At 37.5% G+C, this 6,000-nt stretch overlaps 1 protein-coding gene across 2 annotated transcripts in view; it reads right to left on the bottom strand.

Annotated features, from left to right (window-relative positions):
- The window catches only part of LOC135223508 (putative ferric-chelate reductase 1 homolog), a 117,296-nt gene that overhangs the window by 110,473 nt on the left and 823 nt on the right, over positions 1-6,000 (bottom strand). The window lies entirely within an intron of this gene.

Genomic DNA, 6,000 nt, shown 5'->3' on the forward strand with positions numbered 1-6,000 from the left:
GTCAATCAGGTGGCAAAGTGATTTTCAGACAGTCAGCAAAATGGTTTAATTCATCACGTTCAAAACTTCATAAGAAAAGCAACATAATGCCATTTTCTACCAATGTTTAGAGCAACAACAACGTAAGGGATAAGGACGGGAATTAAAAAAGTATGTATTAACAGCGAAAGAAGCGACTATCTTATAAATGGAGAAAATCTTATATAAGATCCGGAAACGTAGAACGAGTTCGCGAATTCCAAAGACTGACAGCAAATGGAAAGGTTAAACCACCAAAACAGTCAACAGACCTCAGAGAAATCGGAAGATATAAGCAGATTCCATAAACATAAACCAGTAAAAACGGTTGCAATACTTTATTTTCACGTGTCAATATACACAGTTGCATAGAGCACACAAAACCAGAACATATATCATTCTAGTCTAATCCCTTGGTCATGGCAAATCAATGTAAACAACAAATACCGTAGTCACATGACAAAATATGGATCACCACAAACGACACAGTTACGCCGTAAAGGAAGAGAGCAAACACATAAATTACGTTCCGTTATATTAAGTCTGTAATGCATTACATGCCTGCCTCTCTATACCACTGTATTACGACATGACTTGTACTACTAACTTTTACGACATTTCGAAAGTTGCCCCAAGTTGGTCAGGATTTCCCTGGCGCGATTGCTTTTACTGACAGTGCAAAATTCTTGGGTATAATGTATTTGTAGGTTTATATAAGAAACTCATTATATATATTCCCAAGCCATATACGTATATGCACTTGAACATTTATCCTGCTTGCTACCACAATAGTCGACTACCACGAATAGTTAATTTCTTACGTCAACATTTAACTTTTCTTACGCAGATATAAGGATACTGAAAAACTAGTCTAACCTTCTATGCGAAAATATACGAAGAAATATAATAGGTTCATTGGACGCTTAGGTCTACTTCAGCAATAATATGACAAACGCCACGCTCCCTTCCACGTAGAACCAGCGAATACACGGTCAGCCTAACACCGGAAACCCCTGTGGCTTTTGGAGGTTGACCAAGGGTTATTGGAACGCGAACTGGCAATGTGGAGCAATAACTTAAACCTTCCCGGCTCCAATGTCCACCATCAGCAGTCCACAAACGCGCGTGCACGAGGGGAAAATTGTATCAGATCATACATGTCCTAGACTCATTCATTCACTCACTGTTTTCGGAAGTTCGGTGTGGCCCACTGACCACCACACATACTCAAGTGACCCAGTGTTGCTCACACCATTTTTTCTAAGGTCTGTCAAAAGCTTTTGTAGTCCCACGTGTTACGATGCAATAAATACAACGAAAGATATTTCTGGTAAGGGCGCAGATCTAATGAATTAAGAGTTGTACTAAGCAGTTTAACAACCTCTCGATACTACAGATCCACTAACAACAACACTTTTCAAATAATGAATTACAATTACCTAGGCCCGTCCCTTACGACGCTCCTGATTGGCTGTCGATAAGCCAATCACAAGGCTGGAACTCCCAGTCTATCTCGAGAGTTCACATAGGCAAGATGTATGTTCCACCTATCCTAAGGGATACTTTTGAAAGACGTATATCCCTAAGGAGAGGTGGATCATAAATTCTGCCTATGTGAACTCTCTCGAGAGACTGGGTGTTTTCAGACCTGTGATTGGTTTATCAACAGCCAATCATGAGCATCGTAAGGGACTAGCCTGGACATCAGATGCACGGTTGATGTGAATCTACTACAGTACTACAATCACTCGTCTCTAAACTGTGAACGCAATTGGCAGTAAGACGGTTTGAAAGGTGTAACAGGAGGAAAATCTCAATGCAGTTGCACTATGAATCAATTGTTAGGAGACCGTGGAAAGTAAGTTGGAAGAAAGAGAATATGAACGGAGGTACAATAAATGGAATGACAGGTTACAGCTGGGCGTCGAAGGGATGCTGCAAAGACTTTTGAGTAATGCCTACAGTGCACCACGTGAGGTGCACTGACGGCACTACCCCGCTACTGGGAGAGCTACTTAAAGAAATCTATCTACCAATATGTTGGTGAAAGCACCACCAAGTACTAAAAACTAAGAAATAATATTCAGACCGTCGCTAACATTACCTGGGCGTAGCTGGGGGAAAGAACACGTTCGTAACTCTTGACAATCGTGAGTTCTGCACTTTACATAATTACAGAACGAACGTGTGCGCGCATGCGTGAGCATAATGAGAACAGTATAAAAAAAAAACTCGATCGTTCAATCATTTCGTCATCGTGGTTTCATTCCACTTTCTATCAAAACTAACGGTATTGTTCGGTCTATTATGACATTATATCTCGCCACAATGAAAATTAATGATCACGTGTTCGTTTATTCAAATGTTGGGCCCGTAATGTTTCGAACTAAATCTTTAATACGATAATAGAATCACATTCATCTGGGGTTATGTGAATCTGTACAATTGTCTATTCCTTCTCCACCCTCTTTTCCAGTTTTCCTTTCTTCTAATCTTTTAAACCTATATAAGAACGATCTCAAAAATAAATTAAATCGAAAATTGCACTATTTACCAGAGAGAGCAAAACGGCAATGTATTACGATAGGACTAGTCATACTACTACATAAAACCTACCAGAAGGACCTACTAAAACTACAGAAGAGAACAGAGTACTATTTATATAATAATTAGCACAAAGCAACCAGTTCATAAGTTTTGAGGGAATCACGTACCATTGGGCACATTTTACCGATTCTTTACCCTCTAAAATGCGTGTCAACGTACTATAGCTAAGCCACAACAGTTCCACCACGCTGTATTAAGCTTGTGGCAAACGTGAGAAGGAATAAGAATTTACAAGTAGGGAAAGGATATAGGAAGGCAGGTGCCGCATAAGAGCAAAATAATGAGACTCCTAAAGTAGCTGGCTCGATGCTTGTCAAATATGTCAGGACTACTGAGAAAGAGCCAGAAGGGTAAAGACAAGGCCATGGTACTTTAGTCCAATGCAGGGAAAATGTGATATCCAATACCAGCAGCCTTTAAGAGAGAGAGAGAGAGAGAGAGAGAGAGAGAGAGAGAGAGAGAGAGAGAGAGAGAGAGAGAGAGAGAGAGAGAGAGAGAGAGAGAGATTTACAATAAAAATGCTAAAACTCGGCCTAGGTTTCTATTTTTTCATAACGAAACACACTTTACGAGGGAAGCCTTACTCCGGATTTTACCTATCTTCATTGTTTGGCATATTCTCTGGCGTCTCAGCCTACGCACTGGTGAATAAAAACATTAGGTAGCCCGTCCCGTCGGCCTCCCAAGAAACAAAAACCGAGCGTGAAGGAAAAATAAAAAGAAATTTCTCACCGTCATCATCTACTAGACCTGCTGAACCCAAAGACGAAACTTTCACTGGCACGAGACACATCGCTAAGGTGCCCGGCCAGGTCTCTGTGACCTTTTCCCATTTTTTAGCCAGGTCTATTCCGTAACTTGTCGCACAAACCGGGTTACGTCACCGAACAACCTCTCACAATTTTTAAGAGGCTCTTGTGTGCAGTAACTCCACAGTCGTTAGAACCAAAGCAATATATGTTCAGATAAGTACGGACCTACAGCATGTAAAATTACTGTGTTACTTGGCCAGGTAACTTAGCTAAGTTACTTGGTGTCCCATTTTGGATTTAAAAAGCCCAGTTCATCCTACATTAGAAAACGTTAACTCCCTGTCCTCGTCTGTTCCTGTAGGCAATAATTTAAAATGGTTCTTTGTATACAAATCCGTCATATCCAGTAAAAGAAAGGCTTTATAACTTTTTTGTTTTACCTTGAGAATGCATCTACGAAGGCCAAACAATTTGGCTGTAGGCAGAACTATACAAATAAGATATCATCCTACAGCACAAAATACCCCCTCTTCAATAAATGATTAATCTTTCATTCATACCATAGTCAAAATGTCCAAAAAACATCTTCATAGAACACCAAATCTGAAATAGGCCTATTCACAAAACGTAAATTGGCCCTAGCAAGCACTACATAACTTTTATTCTCCGTTATAGCGAACATTCTTGCTGGACCATAGTTGCCGGTACACTTATAAAGTTTGGGGGTTTAAATTACTTTACATTAAACTGGCAGTTACGAAAATCGTAAAATAATTTTATACATGCATATTTGCAAAGAAATGTTTTACTTTTCAATAACTACCTATAGCATATTGCGGCAACCAATATATATGTTAACAATGCATTCAAATATAAAAAATATTCGTTGGCAGATATATATCATGAGTGCTCAAAATCTGCGGCCAGTTAGGAGCCAAACGAGTGAATTATCAATAGTTAGGCCTATAAACGGTATACACTTGTGTACACTACTTACTAACATTATGGGCGAGCGTGGAGTCGAAATTGTCTTAATATCGGTATAATCACAAGCGATGATCACCCATAAAAATTTTTTCATATGTATCAACGATAGTTTAATCGTAGTTAACTATTTTTAGACTTAATTCGACCAGCGCGGCGCCAGTTAGTAGTCACATCACTGGCCTTAATACAAGTGTGTAGGATGAAAGTGCCTTTTCCGGGGATTCTGGATAATACGAACGTCTATATTGGTAGAGAAATACCATCTCGACCCTTCCTTTTCTTATACTACCATTATTTTGTAATGCTCTGAGCACTTCTAGTACTAGTAATGATTTCATTTACTTCAGATCATGGCCACGTACAAACGTACAAACCAGGTACATTACAGATAAAGAAAAAAAAAAACATATTTGGAAGATTTGCCAAAATGAACAATAATAAACTTTACAATAAATGGTACCAATGAATTACTGCCATTTACAAACATTCCCTGTCAGTAGAAAATAAGCTCCGTTTGAGCACTAATGGCAGCCAGACCAATGGAAATTTTTCTTATTATTCAGCACTCCTTAACTGATTCACGCACGTTCTCCTCCATGATACTAATTTGGCAAGTTTTTTTTTCTGAACAGAGCTAAAAAGGGACACGAAACGTCTAAATAATTAAGTTCACTGCTACTATACTCTTTTTTTTCATCTGTCCATCCGCCTGTGGTGTTTTCGCATGGTAATACTGCGCCCCGGGCTTTAAATAGTTACGTTATGTGTAAGTTTTAAGAAAATAAAAGGATATTTGGGTGTACACTTGCAACTGAAAAGTGTTTTAATAAATTACTCTATGCTAATTACACCGTTAATATTCGAAATAGGATATTACTGTTATTATTGTTGAATGTAAGCTGTAAGTAACCATCTAAAGCCCGGGACGCAGTGTTTACCATACGCAATCACCACAGGCGGAGTATAATTTCCAAAATACTACATGTTCATTTTATATAGCCACCTTAGTTGGCATACATCACGTAGGTAAATACTTAACTGAATTTGTGAGAATAATAAGGTAATTTCACCTTGACAGCATTTGAAAACATAACGATCGTAAGCCGAGACGAAGGAGAGAGGTTTTATTAAAGAAAAAAAAAAAACTATAATGGCATTGTACTAAATGCTTACATACATAAACTGTAAACTGTGATAGAAGTTCACAGAAAAACAAATGGGCTTAGCGAACGCACTATATATTTCAAGACAATATTACACCACTTTGGTTTATAATATATAAATATATATATATATATATATATATATATATATATATATATATATATATATATATATATATATATATATATATATATATATATAATTATTATCTATATATATATTATATATATAAATATATACAATAAAAATATTTTAAATATATACAATATACATACGTACATATAAATAAAAAAAAAAAGGCAGCGAGTTGACTGGCGTTACCGAACTGCTGATGTTAAAATTATGCTATGCAGCCCAGTAACTTGCAAATCCATTCTTTTTTAAAAGGACGTCAATTGTAGTGGAATTGAGCTCGGTTAACCACTTTTTCCAACCAGATAAAAAAAGAAAGAAAAAAAAAACTCGGTCCATG

This window comes from Macrobrachium nipponense, chromosome 10 (genome assembly GCF_015104395.2).
Source record: "Macrobrachium nipponense isolate FS-2020 chromosome 10, ASM1510439v2, whole genome shotgun sequence".
In the NCBI taxonomy this organism is placed as follows: domain Eukaryota; kingdom Metazoa; phylum Arthropoda; class Malacostraca; order Decapoda; family Palaemonidae; genus Macrobrachium; species Macrobrachium nipponense.